General features: G+C 42.3%; 1 pseudogene; it reads left to right on the top strand.

Annotated features, from left to right (window-relative positions):
- The first annotated feature begins 499 nt into the window (after positions 1–499).
- LOC149256721 (cationic amino acid transporter 7, chloroplastic pseudogene) lies at positions 500–27654 on the top strand (annotated as a pseudogene).
- Positions 27655–27856: the final 202 nt, after the last annotated feature.

Genomic DNA, 27856 nt, shown 5'->3' with positions numbered 1-27856 from the left:
TGGTTTTCATCCTGAATCTGCATGCATGAAGAAGACTATAGATCTTATGGCACGGACACTCTAGCAACACAATCTTGGAGACCACATTCCTAAGAATGCTAAGAAGAAGTCTGGAGAAAAAGCACCAGATCCAAGAGGTAACGGGCATGCTTTGATTGCTCTTCATTCTGCACCACAAGAATGGATCATCGATTCAGGAGCTTCACATCATATGGCTTCTTCAAATGAATCCTTTTCTTCTCTACATGCATACTCAGGTCCTCCCATTCTCATGGGGGATAATTCTGCAGTTGCAGCAACTAGACAAGGAAGAGTACAATTTGAAGATGGAAATTTTGAAAATGTCTTGCATATTCCAAGGCTTTCTGTGAATCTTCTCTTAGTGTATCAGATGACACACACAAGCAGCGGAAGCAAAGTGGAATTTACCCCAGATTCCGTGAGCATTTATGACATGCAAACCAATTTGAAGATTGCATCTGGCAAGATTTGTGTCTGAATGGAAAAGAGGGAAGGCTCGTTTTCGAGTCCAGGGGCATATCGTATGGCATTGCTGGAAACGCCCAGGCAGTTGTTTCAACGCATGGGAGCTGTGTCGAGTTGTGAGGAGGAGTTAACGCGAGTGAAACCCTGGTCCGACGCAGAAATGTAGAGGAGCTTTCGGTGGTTCGATCTGATAGGTCTGGGTATCGAAGGCATGGTTGGGGCTGGCATCTTTGTCACAACCGGTAAAGCCGCCAGAAAGCTCACGGGGCCAAGCGTTATCCTTTCCTATGCCATAGCTGGTTTCTCCACTCTTCTTTCTGCCCTTTGTTACACTGAGTTTTTCGTAGCCATGCCGACTGCAGGGGGAGCTTTCAGTTATCTTATCACCACATTCGGGGAATTCCCAGCGTTTATTACAGGCGTAAATCTGATAATGGAATATGTCATTTCCAATGTTGCCATTGCCCGAAGCTTTACTTCGTATTTAGGCTCTGCAATTGGTGCCAATAATGTCGATAAATGGCGCTTCGAAGTGCACGGATTTCCGGAAGGCTTCAACAAGCTAGATCTTATAGTTGTTGCCCTTATTATTGTGCTTACAATATGTATCTGTTACAACACGAAGGAAAGCTTGGTTGTTAATATGGTGCTGACTGCTCTGCATCTGGGATTCATTTTCTTCATTATTATAATCGGTTTTGCCAAGGGGCACGTTAAGAACTTGACAGAGCCCGCCAATCCGACAAACCCAGGGGGTTTTGCACCGTTTGGGGTAAATGGGGTGTTCAATGCTGCGGCCAACGTTTACTTTAGCTACATTGGGTACGATGCGGTGGCGACAATGGCTGAGGAAGTTAAATTTCACGCCATAGATATTCCAATCAGGGTCTCCAGTTCTGTCATTATAGTCACTGTTCTCTACTGTCTCATGTCTACAGTGATGTGCACATTGGTCCCATATGATATGATAAATATAGATGCCCCATTCTCGATGGCTTTCAAGAACGATCCCAGGTGGGGATGAGTATCAAATGTAGTGGGTGCGGGTGCGAGTTTGGGGATTCTAACGTCGCTACTGGTAGCGATGTTGGGACAGGCACGTTATATGTGTGTCATTGGCCGCTCTCATGTGATTCCCAACTGGTTTGCCAAAGTCAATTCCAAGACTGGCACACCCTTGAACGCATCCATCTTTCTCGGAATCTGCACTGCGGCAATAGCGCTGTTTACCGATCCGTCAATTTTACTCGACCTGATATCCATAGGGACACTCTTTGTGTTCTACATGGTGGCCAACGCTCTCATCTACAAGTGCTATGTGGTCATCGGGAAGAAGATGAATCCATGGCCGACGCTCGGGTTCCTGTCGGTGCTGTTAGGCATCGCCATCGGATTCGCCACTCTGTGGCAGTTCCAAGGGGGGCCATGGAGTCTACCTATATGCGGCCTCGCGGCAATCGCCCTCACCTATGTTTTCTCGACACTCGTTCCCGAGGCCAAACAGCCACGCGAGTGGGGCGTGGCGGGTATGCCGTGGATAGCCGCCACTTCCATCTTCCTCAACATCTTCTTGTTGGGTTCTCTGGGCAAGAGATCATACTTGCGATTCTCTATTTTCTCTCTAGTTGTCGTCGTTTTCTATAGTGTTTACAGCGTGCATGCAAGCTACGATGTCGAATGTCGGGCGGCAGCAACAGCATCATCAACGCCTGGCCCACCGGCCGTCGTGGAGGGTCATGCCATAGAGCTGAGTACAGTGGTAGCGTACCAAACACATCGAGATCCACATGCACTTCATTAGAGAACTCATTCATGATGGGACCATCGATCTTCAATACTGTCCTAGTTCTGAGCAGATTGCTGACATCTTCACCAAGACTTTCACTGAGCAGAAGTTTCGATTCCTGGGAGATCGTCTCGGGGTGAAGGACACGACTGCCTAGCAATTGTCTTTTCTCTACTTTTGCATTATATTTTGAGGGGGGGTTTTCTTCCCACTGGGTTTTCCTTCTTTCCTCCTTTTTATGCATTGTATATGGGTACCTAAAATGGCCGTGTTGCCAGGACTCATTCATTTTGCATCACACTCACCTAAGTTATGCTTAAGGGGGGGTGTTGGTGTACATGCACTGAGAGTGTTGGTGTACATGCACCTAGATTAGCTCCACTTAACTTATTGCTTGCATGTGGCACATGTACACATTAACATAAGATAAAGCACACTTAGCTTTAGTTAGCTTTAGTTATTGCATGTACAACTAAGCTTAACTTAGTTGCTTTCATGTATTTATTCTAAAACTAATATTGTAGAATAAATTTTCATTCTTTTCTCAATTCTTGCTCGCTTCCTTCCTTCTCTTGCAAGCTTGTTTATTGTTTTGCAGATCTAGATCTGTGTATCTCAAAAATCTTACAAGTGGCAACCCTCTTCCTAAATAGTGGAAATCCCTTCTCCCTGAACAGCTGAAATCCCCTCTGCTGTTTTTACTTCTGTGTCCTTCAAAAAAAGACAGCTGCATCATATAGGCAATTAACTTTGTTGACCGATCAGCAGGCCTTGGCCCTGCACGTCTAGCGGCTCCTCTCCTTTCACAAAATAGAGGGGGCTTCTTCACTTGACGGCAGCAACATTCAATTTTAAAAAATGATTATCTACACTTCTCTTTGCATTTGTAGCACCATTATGTTGAACACATTTCTCAACTCACTGCTCACTCAATAGATTACTCTTCAATTTTAAAAAAATATGGTCTACACTGCTCTTGGCATTTGTAACACCATTATGCTGCCACAGATTTTTCACTCACTTCTCACTCAATAGATTGCTCTGATACCAATTGTTGACTCGAGCAGTTAACTTAAACAAGAAAGAAATGAACTAAAACTGAATGGAAACCTAAAGAAATCACATAAATAAACATAATATTTTACTTGGTAAAATTTTGACAGTGTATCAACAAAATATTTAGATTTTTTATTTGATCAAAAATGATTCTCCATGATACAATAGTTCCGGCATTCATCAGTTTTATAAAAGCCTCTTCCTTTACATAACCGTTCTTTTGATATAAAACTTAACTTAACGGTGACTAATACAGTTTTACACATATTTACGAAATTCGTTGTCAAATTTCAACACAAATGGGTGAGCACGTACAATGCGAGTTGACTTTGAAATCAATGCTGCTGGTGAGCTCAGAACTTGTGAGTTAAGTTGTTTGTGATATAATTGAAAAAAAAATCGTTCCAAAGGAAAGCAACGGCTGGCTGCAGCTGTGGCTCTAGATTTAGGGAATGACCATGTAGCATTGAGAGTTTATTGATGTGGAGGCTAAGAATGCAGGACTTTTGAGATTTTCTTTTTTTTTCCAAATGCCAATTACAATTTTTTGGTGCAATGGCTATGTGTATGGGTTTAAACTGTGTTTGCTAGTATTCGTTAAATTTTCAAAATATTCTGAGATTTCATTAAACAAAAATCTTAACCAACTAAGATGAATAGAAAATTCTAACAGTTGAGAAACTGAAACTACTGGACTGTTTTCAAACTGTTACACTGGTAACCGGTCTACACTAACTATTAGAAGGCCATCCTTCACCAACTGTGCGGATGGGTGAGTAGCAATGTCAACGGTAGGCCTTTGACCCCTCCAATCCCGCAAGTCCTTGCAATAATCATTCAGTAAAATTTGTTAGATGAATTTCAGTTGACTAAGTTGGCATCATATATTTTCCCATGGAAGACGTTTGAACAACTACAGCGCCAAGGAGAAACTTGTGGAGTAAAACTTCGCAAAGAAGAAACAATGGAGGCTCATTGTTGAGGCATAAGTGTGAATTTTTTTATGTTTTTTTTTGGGTTGGCAGTGGAAGGAAGCTAGAATTTTTATTAATATATTCCATAACTAAGAATAAGAATTTTTATTAATATATTCCATATCTAAGAATAACCGTGTGCATTTTTTTTTTAACAGTGGAAGGAAGGTAGAATTTACTAATATATTTCATAACGACAAATAGAAGTGTGCAAAGCCATTTAATTAGGTTTTCGTTAATCTATAGTTAAAATTTGATAGCTAAACACATATCTAGTTTATAAAAATATATCTTGAGAATTCAAAATCCTATGTTGATATATGGGAACGATTTAAATAATATCTAATATATGTAGACAAAAAGGATGTAAGAGAAACATAGGACTTACATGTATATAAATTAATTAGTTCCTTTATATTATAATTAGTGAGGTTAGGGTTTTAATTGGCTTCACTAAAATGATTAGTTAAGTTTTTGAAAAAGGAAAATATGTGGTGTTTTTTTTATTTTTTAAGTTAAAGTTTTAGTATATTAGAAAAATATAGACAGTTCAAGATTTATTTATCAAAATTTCCACCAGGAAAATTCATATCACTAACAAAATAACGAGGAATATGTTTTTAAAAATATCATAGTTTTAAATCCATGAGCCATAAATAGACATAGTTGCTTTCAATATAAAATAGAAAATAACTTAGACTTAGGCAAGTCTAGAGAAACCCTAATAAGAAGGCTTTTATGTCTAAAACATCTATTCCTAGCTAAACAAAAGGACCAACTGAGCTGAGTAAAAAAATTGATATAAACAAGGGATAACACAAGGCATCCACCCAAATTGGGTTGAGGCATTCCTTGTTATAGCCACTTGGATTAGGGGCTTGAGGCATCGTCTCTTCTATGTGCTTGAGACAGGGTCGAATCTCCCCACCAGATGAGCTCCCACACACAGCTTCTATGCTGGCCCAAAAAGTATGAAAATCACACTAACAAACCTGAAGCCCATTCAGCCCCAAACTCAACTAAGGCTCTCCTCTAGAAAATAACACAACAAGAATATCATATTCATCTCCACAAACAACTTGACTTCCTCTCTCCCTACGTCCTCTAGAAATACGCACCACCTGTAAGGAAATGCTACTGTTGGAAACCACAACGAGAATATCCTCCTGAAGAAATGAAGGAAATCTTCCTAGGGTGGCACTCGAAATCCCCTAAAGAAAGGATGAGCTCTCTGCCTGAAGAACTCGTGCTGAACATCTATTGACTTGGCTAAGCAACTCGAGCAACCAAAAGAAATTAATATACACTCATGAATGATTTGAGAAGAGAGAGCTTCCCTCCTTATATAGTTTTCGTGGGGGAACTTTCCCTCCATTTCATCCTCCATCATGGGCCCCACTTAACGAATGCCATGCAAAACTTGTCTCCCTCTCTATGCATATCGAACTAAGGAGTGTGTAATTCCATAATAAGGGTGGCCTCCATGTCTAATTTAACTTTAAAACAAAACATCTTCTACTAGTCTAATCTCCTAATAGCATCGAATGGGTTCCACTAACTACAAAATTGGCCCTATAATACAAAACTAAATCTTGTTCCAAAATTATTTAGGAAGGGACATTATAATTCTCCCCTCCCAAATGTTGTTTGTCCCCAAACAACTTCAATGTTGGATGCTCCAGAATGTGCTCTCCCTCCCAAGTAGCATCCTCATCTGTAGATTCTTCCATTGCACCAAATGTTCTTTAATTATTCTGATCCTAAGCTTCCTCTCTCTGGTTTCTAATATGGCTTTTGGCTCTAAGATCAAATGCCCCTCATCATTAAGTGGAGGTAACTCCATCATTGTTGTAACATGTTGCCCCAATACCCTCTTGAGGCATGATACACGAAAGATGTTATGAATCTTGCTCACTGGTGGTAGCTCCAACTCATAATCCACCTCTCCAACTCTTCTACTCACCCTATACGGCCCAAAGAATCTCAGGTGTAGCTTTTCTACCCCCTTCTGCTTGATTTTCGATTGTCAATACGGATGTAATCGAAGTTAGACCAAGTCACCCTCCTCAAAATGTCTCTCTACTCGATGTCGATCATCATACAACTTCTGCTGCTTCTGGGCTACATGTAAGTTATCCTTAAGAGCCTTGAGGATATCTTGGCTCTCCAAGATCCAATCCTTGGCCTTTGGGGCCCTGTTGTCTCCAAAAAAAATATCAACAAAAGATAAAGCATCATAACCATATAAAGCATGGAAAGGAGCCATACCAATGGACATATCATAGGTGGTGTTGTGAGAATACTCTCCCAAGTGCAGCCATCGAATCCAAACCCTCTGCTGCCCTGTCACATAATTCCTGAGATAGCCCTCTAACCACTTGTTCACCCTCTTTGTCTGATCATCAGCCTGCGGATGATAGCTGGTGCTCAGGGTGAGCTCAGGGCTAACCAATCTGAAGATCTCCTACTAGCATCCTCCAATTAATCGGTTATCCCAATCACTGACTATGGTCTTCGGGAGTCCATGCAAATGAAAGACCTCCTTGAAGAACAACTTTGCCACTTGTGAAGTTGAAGATCGCATTTGTATGGAAAAGAAGTGTGCAAACATGTTCAACCGATAGACCACTACAAAAATACATTCCTTCCCTTGTACTGAGGGAAGTCCAATAATGATGTCCATATAGATGCTCTCACATTTCCTCTCAAGGATGGGAAGAGGCTGCAACAATCCTTCTGGATGGGTGAACTCTCCCTTATTCCTCTGGAAAACTTCACACTTATCTACATGCCTTAGTACATCTCCCTTGAGGCCCTTTCAAGTGAAGCGCTCTCTCATGGCCATATAGGTCTTCCTGAATCCCTAGTGCCCAGACAAAGGAGAATCATGAGATGCTTGAAGGACGTGCCCCCTCAATTGTGATTCTGAAACCAGAAATATGTGTCCCTTATAATAAATGACCTCATCCATCACCCTGTATCGCTCATCTGCATATCTACCCTCCAAGTTGCGTGCCCGATGATCCTTGGAGTATTCTACCAGTAACTAGGCCTTCCAGTCACGATAGATTCTCATGAGTGAAAGCCCGACCGATCTCCTGGATAATGCATATGCCACTACATTGTGCTTTCCTTGCACATACTTAATATAAAAATCATAGGCCTGCACGTTTTTTACCCATCTCTGTTGTCTGTCATTGAGGCCCTAATGCCCCATAAAATGGCAAAGATTGTTGTGGCCTGTCTTCACCCGAAATCGATTCCCCACCAAATACTGTCTAAATGTGGCCAATGCATGCATTATGGCCAACATCTCCTTGTCGTAACTTGAATACAAATCTCATGAGGTAGAAGCTTCCTAATCTCAAAATCAATTGGGTGCCCATCTTGGGACATGACTACCCCAATACCTACACTTGATGCATCACACTCCAATGTGAAAGGCTGAGAAAAATATGGAAGTGTTAGAACCAGAAAATAACTCATCACTTCCTTGAGGCGATAAAATGTTATCTGATCTTCCTTACTCCACGCAAATGCCCCTTTCTTAGTCAGATCAGTAAGGAGTGCTGCCAACTATGAGAAGCTCTTCACGAACTTCTAATAATAAGTACAAATGCCCAAAAACCCTCTCAATGTTGTCACTTCCTCGGTCTTCGTCCAATCTCGAATGGCCAAAATCTCCTCCTCGTGCACCTTGACCCCATCTGCACCGATGATGTGTCCCGAATAAAGCATCTCTGTCAACCCAAACTCAGACTTAAACATCTCCATGTAGAACTATTGCTCCCCCAATATATGCAAGACTGTATCCAAGTGCTGCAGGTGCTCCTCCCATATCCTGTTGTAGATCAAGATGTCATCAAAGAATACTAGTACAAACCTCCTTAGTTGGCCTCAAAACACATGGTTCATACATGATTGAAAAGTAGCTAGTGCATTGGTCAACCTAAAGGGCATGACGAGGAACTCGAAATTTCCATAATGACATCTAAAGGTTGTCTTCAGAATGTCCTTCTCTCTCACCCGAATCTGATGATACCCTTGTTATAGCTCCAAATCTCACTCTTATGGTTTGTGATGCTGCACTCATGGCCCAGGGCAACCCCTCCTTCTAGACCTGGTCCAAAAATTTAAAAAACAGTGTTTTATCCCTTATATGCGACCTTTCCCTAAGTTAAATGTGTGTATATGTGGGTAGGCATATACCCAACCCGCATATATGTATTAAAACACTTAAAAAAAATATAAAACTCCTTAATTTCGGGCGGAGATCGCGGGTTTTACCTGCTGATCACCTGTTAGTTCTCGTGGCCCAAATGTTCCCAACCAACTCCCAACTAAAAAACTACTTTGGGAGAAGTATAGAAAGGCTTCAATGGGAAGGCCTAAGGGAGGAGAGAAGAGAGAGAAAGGTTATTATGTTGAGATTTCCCTGACCAGGTTTGAAGACCCTTGTGCCTCCTGCACTTCCCCAATTTTTATAGGAAACCCTTGTTTCCTTGTGTGTTCATGTCCATCTACTACTTGTGATATCATGGAGCAAGTCATGGAAGGAGTTTGTTAAAGGCTTGAGACCGGACGAATCCGGAGGAAGACTTCACTTGGAGCTTGCGAAAGGATGACTCAGGTGAAATTGTTCTTTTCTGTACTTTATTTGTCTATAATAAAAGAAACACATGTATTTGTTCCTGATATAAATCTTCTTCATGTTTGTGATATTCATGTTAGAATTCATATGTGAATGGTTGTTTAAATTTCATAACTAACCACCTTTCTTTATAATATGAAGATGGTTTCTTTATAAGGTTTAGTCCATATACTGTTGTACTTTCTTGAATTGGTTATTTTGCATGTCAAAGGAGCAAAATGAACTCCAAGAAGGGTTTGGACCTTGAAAGGACCTTCTCAAACGTAGGACCTCAGGTACGCCCCTTATCATAGAATTTTCTTATGCTAGCATAATGGTTGTGTGGAATGTGTGTTTCTCTGTATAGATAACTTTCAGTCTACTAGGGTATCAGCCCAAGACCCTAGGGGAACTTTTCCCTTAACAGAATTGGCGACTCCACTAGGGACAACATCATTGTTGTTCCTAGTTTGGATGTGTTCAAGCCAATCAGGGCTTAGCTACCTGTTTGCTTGCTGTTGCTATGTGGTCTGTTCTTGAATTGTAAGTTTGGTCGGTTTCTTCAGTATATTTTTTAATTTTTCTTGAAATCTTTTATATACGTTGTTTTTCTTGCTTACAGAGGTGTATATATGCATGTTTCCTTAAGTTAACCCGTGTATACGCAGGTTTCCTTAGGCGCAATCGCATATACATGCAATCTGTACATCAGTACAGTCGCGTATATCTTGCAATTTTCAAGATTTTTTAAATCTTTTTGTCTCTGAAAGTTTGTCTGCTGGTTTGATTCAGTCTTAAACAGTCACTTTCCAGTGTCAGTTGTTAGTTTTACAACAAGCATCTGATTCCAAATTCTCTCTGATTGTAAGAAGTGTTGGTCTTGTTTTTGTTTTTGCAAGCGTCATCGTTTTTCGCTTAAGCACGCAAGATTTCTTGCTAGGAATCTTGGCTGCTCTGATTCATCAGGGCAGGAAGATTGATCTCAATATTTGTGTCAAATCTTGTTTTTGGTGACTTTTTGTTTGCTTAACAAAACCTCTTTTTGTGACCATCCACTTTTTGTTTCATGAAAGTTGTTGATTGACACTTTCTTGAAATTTATCTTTTCAATCTTTTGGTCTTTGTTGCCAAAGCTTTCATTGCTGCTTTTGATTGTTAAGAGCATCTTTAAACACATTTCTTTTTGTTGAGTTTTCATCCATTGTGTGTTGTCAACTTGCAAAAGTGTTGTTGCCTATTCTTCAATCATAAATTTTCAGTCTTGTTGAGAGCATTTTTGAAAAGACATTTTTGTTTTTTCTTTTGAAGAAAACTTTTTGAAAAACTCGGTTTTGCTTTCTTGAACTTTGTTTTGAGCTGGTTTCCTTTTAGTGAATGAAAGTGTTTTTTGGTTGTCTTGAAACTTGTTTTTAGTGTTTAGACGAAATGAATGGTAGCATTTCATATTCCATCTAAACATTTTAAGTGGCAAAATAAAAATTGATAAGCAAGCAACTTTCATTTCTTGATTTAAGAGTAGTTTTGAGTCTTACATCGGCATATACTTGTTCCATTAGAATAGATTTGTACATATTTTTAGGCATCCATAGCTTTGTTAACTTTTGTGAGTGTGAAGCTTGAATTAACGAAAAGAAAAGAAAATTTTGTTTTATTTGAAGTTCCTCTGAACCCTGTAGAAATTTCTTTTCATCAAAAAACGAAAACAAGTGCATTTGCATGTAGTTTGGTTTTTATTAATTTCTTTTGCGTCAAAATGCCACTAGTTTCACTTCTTCTTATTCCATGACTTAAAGAACAGCCTATCTTAAAATCAAGCGCTAATTACAATTCACTAAAACTTTTTATTATCAAGTTAGATACACCAACAAGTTTTAGGATTTTAGGGCCTTGGATTAGGCGAGTGGAGAGTTAACTCTCCAAGGCCATTTAAACTGTCAAACATAGGAGTCTGAATAGTGAGTGAAAATCCAATAGTCTTAGGAAGACCAGGAAAGCTCCGGATCTAGGAGTTAAGCACGAGGGTCTGTGAAGACAAGGAAGAGAGATACCCCATCTCCTACTTGTCCGAACTTACCTCACGACTGTTCTGCCTAGCTTCTGCGACGAGTTGGTATCCATAGTTGCTACTCCTAGGGATCTACACAGGTGGCTGCGGAGGGGAATCCCGTGGCACCTGAGGTCGACGTTGCATCACTCTAAACGGTACTACTGGAAGGCACCCTTGCAATGCTTGGGGGCTTGCACCGACGCAGGCTATTCTTAGGAGGTCAGTGTAACTTCCTCTGTTACCTTTGCTGATAGGACTAGGCCGTCATTATCCCAGACTATCTTCGAAATGCCCCTTAATTCACTTTCTTGTATTTTGGTGTCCGGTCCTAATAACCCGGAGTAGAAATACTTGGAAGTTGTTTGACTGGCTGATATCTTTAGGGACTTTATAGTGTGTGCTCTGTGCTCTTAGTTGGCCTAGCTTTCAAGTTTTTGAGTCTTTAGTTAAATCTTAACAAAAAATTCGAAGTGGCTGACCAATCACCTAGACGGTCTCGAAGACTTCGTGGTCTTTCACCACCAAGTTTAGAGCCTTCTCCTAGAAGGCGCAGAGGTAATACTTCTGGTGGGTTTCATCCCAGGACAGCTGACGCATCGGGGATTGATTCTCCTCTCGGGGCATTAGTGTTCAAGCAAGGCCTGGCACTTCCGCAGAACAAGAGAGGAACACTCCAGTTCTTTCTCGAGTTCTCTTTCAAACAAAGAATAACATAGAGGTAGAAGAACTCTCAGAGTCATTAGTGGCTCCGAATTCTCCCCTACCATCTAGCCATCTGGAAGTATTACAATACGTTGGGACTCCGACGCATAGACCGTCAAGTCCAGGTCACATTACACCCTTACTGTCGATGACCACTACTGGAAGCATGGCTTATACTACAAGTGCTACAACTATCCAGACTCCAACATCAGTACAAGGGGGAGGAACGATTTCCATCTCCTCTGCTTCTTTGTTTCTGTCTTTTGCTAGCAAATCTTTAGTTGGGTCTACCTCCATTCCGTCCACGAGTGGAAATTCCCAAACCAATGCTTTTAGTTTTGGATTCTTCCCATTTGGCACCCATTCACAGGGTATTCCATTAGTTCCGTTTAGTGTCGCCATGTCCATGATGGATGGATCGACTTCATTCTAGGGTTTTCCTTTCGGAAGTGGTCATATACCACATTCCAACCCGACAGTAGGACCTATGCCTTTTTCTTCTACAAGACGAAGCAGCAATCCTTTCCAAGGTTGGACTAACCCTATGGTTAGTGGCATGGGAACTAGGAATCCGTTTTTCGGCCAACAGGGGAATAGGCCATACTCCACAGTTAATTCATTTCAAAGTATTCCTCCCTTAGCTTCGGCTTGGAATCTGTATCATGGGTTATCAACTCCTTATAATCCTTTAGGAGGAAGCTTTGCTGGTTATGGAGGCTTTGCGGCCGGAGTTGGTCAAACTCCAAATTTTGCTGGATCACAAGGCTTTCCTTTTGGTTCAGCCGGTTCTGTTGGTTACTTCGGGCAGCCTAGTGCCTTCCAAAATCCAGGCCAATCTTTTCAAAACTTTGGGAGCTCCACCCGGTCTGGGTGGAATCCCCAAGGTCCTCCTAGGCTTCCGTTTCTGGCAACTTTGAACTTGCCAGATCTCACTAAGTTAACAAATGATCGAATCAAATACAATCCAACCTAGCCTTCAATCCCAACCAAACTCCCTTTGGACATTCCAAAATTCGAAGGGAAGAGCGGTGAAGACCCAGGCGACCATGTAACCACATTCCATTTGTGGTGTTCATCGAACTCCCTTATTGATGACTCGATTAGGTTGAGACTTTTTCAACACACCTTAACTGGTAATGCAGCCAAATGGTATATAGAGTTGCTAGGGGGTAGCTTTACATCTTTCGCTGACTTAGCTAATATTTTCTTAAATCATTTCCAATTGCCTATCCGTTATGATGCCGAAACTAAACATCTGGCCACTTTTCGTCAAGATAAGGAAACTCACATTTCAGAACATATTCAGGAATGGAGACGGAGAAAGAGGCTCATTAAAGCCGAAATCCCTCCGGAGTACTATCTCGAATGGTTTTTGAAATCTTTACAACCCGAGATCTCTAAGGATGTCTCCATGTCTGGAGTCTATTCTGAGGAGCAAGCCATTTTTAGGGCCCAGCAATTAGAATTGATCTACTCTCAGTCTGGGATCCTACAAAAATACTTGCCATATGCTCCTGGGTCTAAGGTTGACATAGCCAAGTCGAAGCTAGGTCCCCATGCGGATGGTATCATTGGGTCGGTAGACGCAAATGCGGTGAGCTTGTTGAGCCAAGTGTAGTAGTTGTCTCTGCAAACTGCTCCTAACAACCAAGTCACATCGTCTAACCCTACGGCTTCCCAAACCTCTTCAATTAATGCCATCCAATCTGATAACCCCAAAGGAAATCAAAAATCCAATGGGAAAAAGAAAGGATGAGGTAAGAAAAATAACCAGGATGGGAAGGTTAACGCAAATAAATCCGGCAATAATGCTAGTGGTGGTAGAAATGAGTCTAGAAAGAAAGTCAAGTTTCCATGCAAGTTGTGCAGTGGAGACCATTTAACTCACCTCTGCCCCAACATTGAAGATGCTCAACACTTGTTAGGGCAGCAAGGGACTTCTAGTTCTCAGGCTGTGTTAACCAACCCTTTTCCCCAAGGGCAGCAACTTCTTGCTGGCGTGAGTTCAAACCTTGGAACCTACGCGGGGGGCAACTAGGAAGGGGAAAAATCATCAAATGTTTTCATGATGGGTTATAACGTCCATGTGGCTACTCGGTCACGTGATTATGGTGAAGCCAAAACTTCCAAGGACAAGACTGCTCCCAGAAATACCAACCTTCATATTGAGCGACCCCCTGTCGAGACTATACCACGGATACCGAAAGGTTCCGCTAAATGCACAACTATTAATCCTAATGGTAGGGCCACCCAGAACTACTCCATTGTTGAGGATATGGCTCAGAGCCCATGCACCATGTCTGCTTTAGAGGTTCTCCAATCGTGTCCGGCTCAAAGAAGTGCTTTACTTTCCGCAATTGGGGCAGTTGATCCAACTAACTCTTTAGTGCTCACTTTCGACGTGTTAAATGTCAAAAAGTGACTCCCTCATCATATGGCTTTCCAAATAAAGTCTACATACCGGAAAATTAACATTTTTCGTACCGTTATTGATGAAGGAGCTTCCACATGCGTCCTGTCGATGTCATGCTGGAAGGCTATTGGATCGCCTTCGGCTGTTCCTTCACCTACCGTCTTGACTGCATTTGATGGTCATTCTCATAAGCCGCATGGGATTATCCCAACCTTTCCTATATGTGTTGGGGACTACAATCTCCTCTTAGACTACAATCTCCTCTTAGGAAGGAACTAGGTATATGAAATGGACACCATTGTTTCGACTCTGTTTCATGTCATTTTCTTTCCGCATGAGGGGAAAATAGTTAAGGTTGATCAATTGGATTATTGTCCAATCGATCATCAAGCAATCTCTGACTCTACTATTCCCTTAGTGGATAACCCTCGTCCGCCTACTGAGAATCTAGGAGTGGGAATGTATTCCTCATTGATGGGTAATTTTGATCTTCCCTCTCCTATCGCTGGAATCAATGTCGTTTCATCATCTAAGGAGTCTCCTCGAGAAGAGTTCTTCAGAACTCGTTATTTTTCAGGCCCTTGGACCTTGCCTTCACCTACGACCACGTTAGTTGAAGGAAAAGTAAATGGATTGGCATTCCCTATATCTGCAGCTGAGCTTAGATATCAATCTATCATCAACTCTGCAGACGACCACTCTACTCCTTTTTCTGAAGAGGAGTTAGATGGTGATGTGGCCTCGGCCTGGAGCCTTGATTCTACCTCTTCCTTGGACTGCTTATATTCGGTTTTACCTTCTGAAGAAGCAATCCTTGAAGCGATGATGGGTATAGATCGACCTTGGGAAGACTTACACCATCGTTCATACTTTCTTCCTCCATTGCAGGAAGTAGAATCTAGGTTCTCTGAGCTCTTTACTAGTGATGTTTGTACGGTATCAAATCCTTTGGCTCCAACACACTTTCGTGCCGAAGGTAATATGTCGGTGATTTCAAAAAAGATACCTATAAACATCTCTAGGGACCCTAACGTGATCAAGAACCTCTTCATCAGAATCGAATGTTCCCCTGAAGAGATTCAAATTTACACCGACCTTTTCAAGGAATTTCAAGATGTATTTGCATGGTCTTATGAAGAAATGCCTGGCATTAATCCTTCTATAGTTCAACATGAGATCAAGATGTCTGAAAATGCCAAACCAGTCCGTCAAAGGCTTCGACCGGTTAACCCTAGGAAAGCAGCAGCAATTAAAGCTGAAGTTGAGAAGCTGCTAAAGGTGGGTTTTATATACCCTATTCCTCTTACGGATTGGGTTTCTAATCCAGTCCTAGTGGATAAAAGGCAAGGAACAATCCGAGTATGCATCGATTTTAGGGACCTAAATAAGGCTTGTCCGAAAGATAATTACCCCACGCCATTCATTGATTGGATTATCGATGAGGGTGCGGGTAATGAGATTTTTTCCTTCATGGATGGTTTTTCTGGTTATAATAAAATTTCTATCCATCCTGAATATCAACATAAGACAACCTTTATATGTCCCTCGGTTACCTTTGCATATAGAAAGATGCCTTTTGGTCTTAAAAATGTTGGAGCCACTTTTCAGTGGGCCATGTCATATACTTTCCACGACATCAAACATATCATCGAAGCATACTTGGACAATAGTGCTACTCGTTCTTGAAAGAGAACTGATCACCCTAGTCATCTTCAAATGGTTTTCGAGCGTTGTCGTTTTTATAAAATCCGGTTGAATCCCAACAAGTGCGTTTTCGCGGTTATGTTCGGTTGGTTGTTAGGGTTCATTGTGTCAAATGAAGGTATTAGGGTTGATCCCTTCAAGGTTGAGGCAATAGTTCAGTTGCCTCCCCCGTCCTCAGTTCGACAACTTCAAAGTCTTCAAGGGAAGGCCAATTTCTTAAGACGGTTTATAGCGAACTATGCCGAGATCAATAAAGAGTTCATGCATTTGCTACGGAAAGGAGTACCATTTTTATCGGATGACTTTGTGTAGCGGTCGTTTGATGCTTTAAAAAAGGCATTAGTCTCTGCCCCGCTTTTGAGTCCACCGAATTATGTTAGGGAATTCCTTTTATATCTCGCTGCAGCAGAATCAACCATTGGTATGGTTCTCATTCACGAAGATGATGCTCTCACAGAGCATGTGACTTATTATTTGATCCGAGGCTTAATAGGTCCTGAAATTCGCTATTCTCCAGTTGAGAAGTTGGCTTGGCAGTTGTCCATGCTATCCAACAGCTCCGTCATTATATCCTGCTACGCAAAACTTTTTTCTTAGCGGCGGTCAATCCATTTCAATTTGTCCTCAGTAGGCGAGTGATTGGGGGAAAATATAATTGATGGATAGTTATTTTGCAAGAATTTGATCTCGAGTTCTTTTCTGCCAAGTCTAAGAAATCCATGGTTTTTCGCTGAGCTAATTTCTGAGCTGCCTTGTGGAGAGGATATTGTTTATGAGGAAAGTTTTCCCGACGAACATTTATTCCTCATCTCTTTACTCGACCCTTGGTATGGATATATCATTGTCTATCTCTAGACTTCGAAGTTTCCCTCTACTTTCTCCAAGGATGAACGTCGAAAATTACGTCACCTTGCTAAAAATTATGTTATCATTGGTGATACATTATACCGTCGAGGGGTTGATTCAATCCTTCAGCGTTGTTTAACCTTAGAGGAAGCAGAGTTAGTGCTAAATGACTGCCACAGTGGAGCTTGTGGTGGTCATCTATCAGGGCTTGCTACAGCCCAACGCATCTTGCGTGCCGGCTATTTTTGGCCTTCGCTCTTTAAAGATTGTGTTGAAGCAATCAAACGTTGTCACCCCTGTCAAATATATACTCGGAAGATGTGCGCACATCCAGCTCCTCTTTTTACCATTATCACTGTTGTTCCCTTTACTAAGTGGGGTATCGATTTTACAACTTGTAATCCGCCTTCAGCAGCAAATCACAGGTACATTATCGTGGTTGTACACTACTTTACGAAGTGGGCTGAGGACATGCCTACTTATAAAAAAAATAGTGACACGGAAACATTGTTCCTTTTTAATCAGATTATCTCAATATTCGGTATCCCGAGAGAGATTTTCACTGATCATGGCAGTCATTTCTAGAATCAACTAATGTCCGAATTGGCTCTCAAATTGGGTTTCTGGCAGGAAAATTCATCTCCTTATTATCCTCAGGCCAATGGACAGGTTGAGGCAGTTAACAAAACTCTTAATATGATCCTGCAACGAACAATCGACAAAAATCGGTCCAATTGGCACGTTATGTTGTATCCGGATCTTTGGGCATACCGAACCTCCGTAAAGACTACTACTGGTTTTACACCTTTTCAGTTGGTTTATGGTATGGAATCTATCTTTTCAGTTGAATGTGAAATTTCATCTCTTAAGTTAGCTGTTGAGCTCCTTCCAGAGACTTGAGTCTCGAAGAGCGCCTCCTTCACTTGGAACACCTCGATGAGAAGCGTCGAGATGCCGCCACGATGAATGAGGCTCATCAGAAAAGGGTTAAAATGCAGTATAATAAATCTGTCTGTCCTCGAGTCTTTTCTGAAGGTGACCTTGTCTTAGTATATGACCAAGATAAGGACACCTTGGGGGCAGGCAAGTTTAAGCCTATGTGGTACGGTCCTTTCATTATTAAATGAGTTTTAGAAAAAGGGTCGTATGAGTTAATCGATTTTGAGGGAAACAAGCCGGCGGAGCCCCGAAACGGGCTCTACCTAAAGAAGTACTTTGCTTAAGTAGGAGTTGATGAATGACTTGGTCTATTTTTGGTCTGCTCTGGCAGGTGTTGATGAATGACTTGGTCTATTTTGGGTTCGCCGATGGTGCTAGTCGGCACACTCGGAATCTTGCTTCCGCAGCTTGGGTACTCTACTATCCAACTAGTAAATTGATGGTATCAAGGGGCGTATGCATTGGTCCCACTTCAAATAACATGGCTGAGTATACTGTCATCATTAATTTATTATCCGAGGCAATTTCTTATGGAATTGACTCGTTGATAGTTTATCTTGATTCACAATTGATAGTGTCACAATTAAATAACATTTATCGGGTAAGGGATCCATGTTTATATCGCCAGTATTTAAGGGTGAGGTTGTTGCAAAGATCATTTACTTATATTAATTATTTGCACATTCCAAGATCTCATAATTGGTTAGCTGATTCTATCACTAATCAAGCATTAGATTGGCACATCAATCATTCATCACAATAAAATCAAGCATCAAAAAGTCAAACTGTATATATATAGATATATATATATATATATATATATCATAAAGCATCTCAAGTGTACATATGTTTGTCCAAAAAATATACAAAATTGGGACTCAAATGGCCATAATCATGTCTGGTATATCTAATGCCCTCGCTCAAGATGAGCAGCTAAGTAGGCAACTATCACATTGGCCACACGCCGAAAAGTGCAAACCCAGTCACGTGGCATGCCAACCACATGACGCTGCATATCCTCAGGAAGGTCCTCTACGGCAGCCATCGAAACTCGGTGACTCAGTCTCGCCAAGTGTCGTTGAACGTTATGTAGAAGTTGTTCTGTATCACAGCCGCCTCTTCGGCTCCTCAGCCTCAACGTCCATGCCGCGGGAACCCATCTGGTCGTACCGACCCAATATCTAGAACATGATCATCATATTAGTCATTTGAATCCCATCAAAAATATTTTTCAAAATTCATTATTATATTTGAAAAATCCAAAAAAAAAACATAAAATCAAAAAATACTTACCAATGTCACCCCATGCTGCGGTCGGTGGTAATGCTAGATCAGGATCTCCTCGGAAATCCAACCCAGCATAAGGGTAGTCATCTATGGTGATGATCTGCTGATCCCACCAAGTAAAGAAGTCATCGTCAAATGCAGTCCGTGGGACATCCCCACCCCCTAAACGTTTCATCAGGTCAGCCCACTGGCCCATGCGTGGATCTCGTGGGGTGCTGATGGAAACTGCTACCCTAGGGCGGAGTGCAGGGACACTCTCATAAAAGAAAGAACACAGAATAGTCCCATATCTAAAGTTTTTGTTCTGACCCCTCTTGATAGAAGTGAGCTGGCTCTTCATGCTGGCCAGAAGAGGAGTACACCAATCGAATATAGTGGTGAGATAGTCAACTGCCACACTCATGGTTGGCCGTTGTTGGAGAGGTAAATCCCCTCTACGGATAGAGGCGATCCCTACTAGCCCAGAATGGGTCTAGCAACAATCAGTCAATGCTACTATGTAAGTTCCTAACTGCAAATAAAAGATAGGCAATGAACACCTACTTAGATTCCAACGCTATTGTTTGATGAAGAGACGTCGTTCTCGCTCCTTCGCTTTGGCCGATCACGATCTTCCACGATCCCCGTAGATAGATACCTGCACACATGAAAAGAAACACAAACACAAGCGTGAAATCTAATAAATGCAATTATACATCAGTCAGAAAGGACGTAATTCACATTAACCATTACAAAGACAAATGAGAATGGAACCATAATAGTAGTCATCTATTATTAATCAATAACAGAGAAAGGTACAACCAAAGTTCTGACGTTGAATCCTTCTCAAGAGGGTCCAGCGAGCAAGTCTCTTAAGCATTCACCCTTGGAGGTAGATCTCCCAACACAAGGACTCTCTCTCACACAAGTCCACACAAGTCCACACAAGAAAGCAACACTTCACAACCTTCCTTAAGCTCTCTAGCAATCCCACACTTGTCACACCAACTACCTACTAGCAGCAGCACTCTAAGCACTATCAATTCCACACTGTCGAAAACTAGCTGCTCATGACCATGGTAGAGGCTTTAAATAGGAGAAGGAGTCTCCATGAATGGTGGGAGGATGAGCTTATCTCCAAGGAAGGTGGCTCAAATGACGAACAAACATGCCATAGAAGGGAGGGCGACATTCACAAGGCCAACAACCAGGTCTGGAGTCATCTGGAAGGCTAGTTGTTAGAACAAACTCGCCCAAACTGGATCAGCGCGGGTGTATAACTGCACTGGAGCGCTGACATCGCATCTAGATAACGGAGAAGGTTGTGTCAGCGCGACTCAATACAAACATAGTATGCGCTAGCTCATGAAATTTGACCAGCGCGGAAAACCCGTGTGCTTCCGCGTTGGCAGCGCATTCGTTGCACTATGAGGCGCCAGTCAGCGTGGTTATTGTAATAACAGTCACGATGATGGAATAAACTTTGGCAAAGTGGGTCATTTGGCCAGATTAGAGAGCATGAGCATGATTAATTTGATTTCATGACACAGTAGGGAGACTGGTATAGAGACAGTGACAAATTATTGTGTAACAGATGCCCCCTAAAGCATGAAGCCCGAGAGAGTGGGAGGGGTGAAATGATTTACAAAACCCGCTAAACTGGAACACCACCAGGAAGAACCTGCACGTATGTACAACTGATATCTCTATTACATGTAGTCTAGGCATGGGTGCAGCCATCCAAAAGACATATGAAGAAGGTCTGTGGTATGGACGCAGCCACCTAGCTGAAGAGACCATGATGATAATAAGGTATGGTCGCAACCATCCCAAAAGACTCAGGTATGGGCGCAGCCATCCATCAATGAGTCATGTAATAATAATCCACGAAATCGCAACCTGGTGTGCAACAGACAAAAAACCAGGGTCTTGCGCTCCATCCCTACCCGAACAAAGTACAAGTCCAAGCATGTGAATACATGAGCTATAGTCGAACATGCATGAACATCGTATGATTACCAGCCAATAATGAAAACTGTTAACAAACACGAGAGGTACCACCAATAATGACGATGGTCCTCAAGGTACTTATAGGTACAATCCGCGGCGTGTGAATCAATGAGCTAGTGTCGAACACCCACAGAATCATTCGATCGGAGGCCAATGATGAAAACCTCGCGTCGAACACGAAGAACCTGCCATTGAGGCATGCAGGCTCCAAGCCACCGAAGGGAGTCTCTAGATCAGCTTCCTGGATAATGAGCTGAAGTCGACAGGAAGTGACCTTGATCAAAAGTGGGCCATAGTGTTTCCCACATCATTGACAGGAGATAGAAGAAGAATTTTGTGGTGAATCAGAAGTATGTGAGGTATCAGAGGGAGGTTGTAATTCTGCAGAGGTCAACTTCTCTTGAACATATTGGCGGCACGACAGTGGACTTGGCAGTATCTGACATCAAATGAGCAGAGGTCATGGACACAAGGCAATGAGCAGATGAGAGGCCAAATAGGATAACCCAAACCCACGGAGGCTAGTGTAAAACAAGATGAGATGTCCCCACCTAGACACGAATGTAGACGAGTGCCATGTTCAAGAGCGACATACTGCCGACACGACAATGATTATGATTCCATTTTCCCCACCATTGCTGGCGAGTACACCAGTTATTTTTAACAAGCTTGATGGGGATAGCATGTGCTTGTGAGCGTCATTTCGATGGAGTCCAATGTCATTAAGTTTTAACGAGTCTGACAAAGGAAGAACTCGGCGTCTTTTCCTGTTTAGAGAGTTTGAAAAGACAACAGAAAAGAAAACTCCAGGGGGGTCCTTTTTCGTAAAGTTGTGTCTCTCGAGCCCGAAAAAGTATAAAACAATGCTCGAAAGAACCGCCCGACCAGTATGATCAAGGAGTACTTTTCGTAAGTAGTGACTTCGACCCGAAAAAGTAGAAAAGTGGTCAGAAGTACGTTGTTTTGGAGCCAATAACGAGTTCGAAACGACAAAAACCCGGCAATCTTTTTTAGTTTAAAAGGTCGAAAAAATAGCTTAAAGGCGACTGCCTCTCACTTTTTTTAACGAGTTGAGAGGGAGACTCGGCTATATTTTCGTCTTTAAATGGTCGAAAAAGAGCTGAAAGCAGACCTCCATTTTTATTCTCTTTAACGAGTCAAAAAGGGAAAAATACTCGGCAATCTTCTCACATTTTACGAGTCATAAAAGAGCTTAAAGGTGACTCGTCCTAGAGGAACGAGTGGTATAAAAGGTAGCAATTGGTTTCGGCAATGGTGGAACTGCTCAAAACATGTAATGGTCAAAAGGCAGGCTAATAAAACCACTCATTGCTGCGGTTCCTCAGGAAAGGAAAAACAACCAAGTGAAAGCATATGACCGGTCAAAGAGATGGTAGCAATGGAATGAAAACAACCAAGGCTCATATAGCAAAATTCAGTGGATAAAAATGGCAATCACAAGATGTAAATCAAGTATGGGTTCATTTTTACACAAGCTTGAACCATGGAGAACTTTGCTTGGATTCGGTTTCATGTTTACACAAGCTTGAAACGAAAAACTATGCTTGTTATAAGTTCGCATGCCCCCAGCATAATGACGCAAAATGAGGTACATGCCCCCCAAGCTTCATTACATTCAACAAAGTGGATGGAATGAAGGTTCACTCTCGAGATCTATGAAAGACTCGACTTATATTTTACGAGATCTTAATCAAAGACTCGATTTGGAAATGGAGGAGTTGTTTCATTTTTTAATGAGGTTGACATAGTAAAAGAACTATCCTCATAACCCTTGTTTCATTCTTTTAACGAGCTTGACACAAGATCAGGAACTATGCTCGACCACCTTGTTTCGTTTTTTAACGAGCTCGCCACAAGATCAAAACTATCCTCGGCACTCTTTGTTTCATTTTTTAATGAGCTTGACACAAGACAAGAAACTATGCTCCGACCAGACCCAATTTCATTTTTTAAAGAGCTTGACATAGGAAAGTGAACTATGCTCCGCATGAACTTCATCATAATGAATAGAAAGTCGGGGCTTCCAAGATTGCCACCCCGGGTGGAAGGGAGACATCTTGGAAGTCAGGGCCCAATGCCCCCAGGACACTATGCACGACGGCGTCATCACTGGATATAGGCACGGGATAGGTGGCCATGTAGTTGATCTGCGGTGGGGCAGATACAACTGGTGGATGAAAACTAGGAGGGGACGACAACGACGCAGGAGGCATCGGGGGACTAACGAATGACACTTGATCGATAGTCACAATTCTTCCATCGTGCGGAAAGCAAACCACATGGAAAAGCGAAGAAACGAGGGCCCCCATGGCATAAAGATAGTCATGACCAAGGAGAAGACTAAAGTCTAAAACACCTTGGGTAACCAAGATGTCTATATAGACGGTTTTTCCTCCCAAAGTAATAAGGAACTTCGGGAGAACTCCTAGAGATGGACAGGCTCCTCTGTCGAAGGCCAACAAATTCTGAGTGACTGGCCCAAGCTGCGGGGAACTTAAAGCTTGCCAAGTAGTGTAGGGCATAAGACTGACAGACGCCCCTTCATCCAAAACAGTGCCAGGTACTGCTGTAGCACAGGCATGTACTGTTATCTGGAAAGGCATATGGGATGGAAGACGACTGGTGATCAGGCGATTCCAATCAAAGGAAGCGACTAGAATACTTGGTGGGGGAATCATATGATTTCCCCCATGTGCTAAAGGAACCGAAGGAGAACCTTCGAGAGCAGCTAGGTTAGGAGAGTCATTTCGGGACTCAGGAGAATCTGAAGAGATGAGAAGAACATGGGCGTGATTCTTTTCTGAAACAGAGTGAGCGAGCGGCGGACTTCAGTCAACACTCTTTCCGACCAATGGTTGGTCTGGAACAGGCTGGGGACAGCCGGGTTCGGGAAGAGGGGCCTGGACAAGAGAAGAATTTGAAGTAATCTCTTTTTCAGCAGGGGAACGATCTGCAGCTGCAGAGAGACGTTGATAACCAATGGGAAGTTGGGGTGAAGGAGTTGTAAGACCTTCCAAGACAACGAAGGCTTTATTCATGAGTGGACAAAGGTGAAGGGGATGATTGCCTTCACAAAGTCTACAGGGGATTTGAATCTTCCCTTTTCCCTTACCATTCCCAACTGATAAGGTAGCATCGCCGTGAGCTTCAGAGGACGATGAGGGGTGGGCCGGATCGTGAGTCCATACTTCTAGTACCCTGGGAATGCCAGGACAATCGCGAAGAAGATGGTCCTCCTTGCATAATCGACAAGGAAACTTGACCTTCCGCAGAGGAGCAGAAGGTGGCCCGACTTCAGGTGTACTTGGAGTAAGAGCTGTACTTCTAGCCTCTCCCTTGGGAGCCTTCTTCTTCTTGGTCTTCTTCTTCTTCTTCTTAGCCACCTGGTTATTCGAATCGAGACTTTCACCAGGCGAAGTACAAGAGGAAGACGTAGAAGTAGGCGTCGAAGGGGAGAGATCCACCTTAGGATCAACATGATGTTGTTTAGGTGGAGGGACTGATGGACTAGCAGCCGATACGGCAGGGACCAAAGAGGTTGAAAACAATCAAACAGGCAACCCGACAGTTAACCCCGGAAGGGATAACGTTGCCATATAAGAAGCACCAACATTCCCGAGAGGAGGGAAATGACCAGGATTCCTGTCAGGAGGGGAACTTGGGTTGGTGAACCCCGGAAAAGTTGCCATGGCAAAAAAAAAGAAGCCTACTCAAGCTAACGCACACAAGATCTAACCAGGTAACGTTAATCGTGGCCAAATAAATTTTAAGACGCAAGGACACAACTTGACCTTTTCATGTTTTAAGAGTCGAGAAAAGGACGAAAAGATGACTCTAGTCCCCTTTGAATGTTTAATGAGCACGAAGTGACAAGACGCTCACTGGCACCTTTTCTTTTAAGGAGTCCGAAAAGGATCAAAAGTGACTACTCTAGAGAGACTAGGAAAGGGTTAACCAAACAAATCCGTAAAACTGCATATACACCTTGGAAGTCATATGAAAACCAAGGACTTCCCATATGGCAGTCAATCTTCCTGAATGCTGTGTTTGGTGCATTACAGCTTGTAAGGCGGCAGACACGGCTTCCTGTGGATAAAGGATGATAACCTAGTGGGGTCTCCCCTATATACGCGACGGTACGTGGGAGCTGAAGTCCGTGCTAGACCACTATCAAGTCACAAAAGGAGGAATCACCCAACCATAATGTGAAACAACAGTGACTAGGTTTAACGACGCCGGAGCACGTCTCTAGCCTAGACCTCTAATTAGTGAGCGTTATGTTCCAATGCGTTTTTAAGTTCATTCAGTTCATTTTATGGTTGATCTTCGATTAAGTTTCAATTTCCAAGTCCTACCGTATGTAATCTCTCACAATTCCCTAAATGCAAGCTATAATGAATGAAGTATCCTTTTCTTCGATGAACACCTACCTATGGGAGGGTAGAAATATCATTCTCGAACCATGACAAGCGAATGCAAACACTAAGAAACACAATGCATCAATACACTAATCTCACGATGCATCGATACTACTAATGAAAGATTTAAATTTTGCTTTCAATTTCTCAAACATGAAAATTCGTAATGCAAATGCACTTTCACTTTCGTATGCTAAATGAATGCAATTTTTTTTTTGAATTCAAGAAGACAAACAAGCAAGTGTGAACTGATCGATCCAAACAATTGTGATCTATGCTTGGTAGTGAATAAATCGAATCAACATAAAAAAGTGGTTCAATAATCGACACTAAAAATCAACCAGCAACAAGCAGTGAAAAAGCCTCAAGAAAATCAATAAGAGGGTTGTGGATGAACCTTGAATAGACAAGTAACCCAAGCAAATGGTTTCTCGATGAAACTTCTAAAGGGCTAGGTCACAAGGTCTAAAAAACACAATATTCACTCGAATGAAATCAAAGAGAGAGTGCCCCTAACCAAAAGTAATCAAAACAAGCTAGTGAGAGACAAGAAACAACAGGGGATAAGAAAGATTGATGAATTCAGGAGATAAAGTTATAAAAACAACTTTTCAGGAATCAGCGCAAGTTACACACTGAGAACCCGAGATGATCACAATGTCAGCGCAATTTTTACACAGACAACCCGAGATGTCAGCGCAATTTTTACATAGACAACCCGCGATGATGCGATTTCAGGAGTCATCGTGGGAATTAAGCTACCAACCCAAGATCATCGCAGGTAAAAAGTTATCAAGTGGCGCTGACATCGCGACTGTACACGTCTTTTCCGCGATGATCCAATTTCCAGGATCGTCGCGACTGTTAGGCATAATTCCACGATGAACAGGATGTTGCAAAAGGTTGAGCACGATGACAGCGCGACTGTTAAAATTAAATCCGCGATGGAGCTCATAAATAGTGACAGGCAAATCAAAACTCCCAAATCAAAATAGCCAATCTTTCAATCAAACAGGGGCATTTCCCAGATCAACCCAGGAAACGTAAAAGACTGATAATTAATCCCCAAAGCTTCAAAAGAGACCAAAACAATCCAACTCAAAGAAAGAATGAACAAAAAGGAGAAAGGCTATGATCCCCAGTGGAGTCGCCAAATTGTTGGAGAGGTAAATCCCCTCTACGGATAGAGGCGATCCCTACTAGCCCAGAATGGGTCTAGCAACAATCAGTCAATGCTACTATGCAAGTTCCTAATTGCAAATAAAAGATAGGCAATGAACACCTACTTGGATTCCAACGCTATTGTTTGATCAAGAGACGTCGTTCTTGCTCCTTCGCTTTGGCCAGTCACGATCTTCCACGATCCCCGTAGATAGATACCTGCACACACGAAGAGAAACACAAACAAAAGCATGAAATCTAATAAATGCAATTATACATCAGTCAAAAAGGACGTAATTCACATTAACCATTACAAAGACAAATGAGAATGGAACCATAATAGTAGTCATCTATTATTAATCAATAACAGAGAAAGGTACAACCAAAGTTCTGACGTTGAATCCTTCTCAAGAGGGTCCAGCCAGCAAGTCTCTTAAGCATTCACCCTTGGAGGTAGATCTCCCAAGACAAGGTCTCTCTCTCACACAAGTCCACACAAGAAAGCAACACTTCACAACCTTCCTTAAGCTCTCTAGCAATCCCACACTTGTCACACCAACTACCTACTAGCAGCAGCACTCTAATCACTATCAATTCCACACTGTCGAAAACTAGCTGCTCATGACCATGGTAGAGGCTTTAAATAGGAGAAGGAGTCTCCATGAATGGTGGGAGGATGAGCTTATCTCCAAGGAAGGTGGCTCAAATGATGAACAGACATGCCATAGAAGGGAGGGCGACATTCACAAGGCCAACAACCAAGTCTGGAGTCATCTGGAAGGCTGGCTGTTAGAACAAACTCGCCCAAACTGGATCAGAGCGGGTGTATAACTGCACTGGAGCACTGACATCGCATCTGGATAACGGAGAAGGTTGTGTCAGTGCTACTCAATACAAACATAGGATGCGCTGGCTCATGAAATTCGACCAGCGCGGAAAACCCGTGTGCTTCCGCGCTGGCAGCGCATTCGTTGCACTATGAGGCGCCAGTCAGCGCGGTTATTGTAATAACAGTCGCGATGATGGAATAAACTTTGGCAAAGTGGGTCATTTGGCCAGATTAGAGAGCATGAGCATGATTAGTTTGATTTCATGACACAGTATGGAGACTGGCAGAGAGACAGTGACAAATTACTATGTAACAGCCATGATGCCTAGTGCAGAGAAGCTGACCCGTTCACTCGAGCTATGGTGAACAGGATTATTCTCAGAAGTAAACTCACCACATATGTGATGGAAATCTGACTTCTCACCTTCTTGGGATGTCTCGGGCAATATATCTGTATGTAGTCCTCAATTGAGAGACTGCTCTGTGTCCTGCCCTGGGAATGTACTACCTCTCCCCTTCGGGAAAGGCCAGTGATGAAATAGATATCTTCCACTTCTATCATGAGTGG

Source organism: Pinus tabuliformis, chromosome 7 (genome assembly GCF_031772625.1).
Source record: "Pinus tabuliformis cultivar Carrire ecotype Pingquan chromosome 7, CPIR1, whole genome shotgun sequence".
NCBI classification, from domain to species: Eukaryota; Viridiplantae; Streptophyta; class Pinopsida; order Pinales; family Pinaceae; genus Pinus; species Pinus tabuliformis.
Note: the sequence above shows the minus strand (reverse complement) of the source record. Positions and strands in the feature narration are given on the sequence as shown.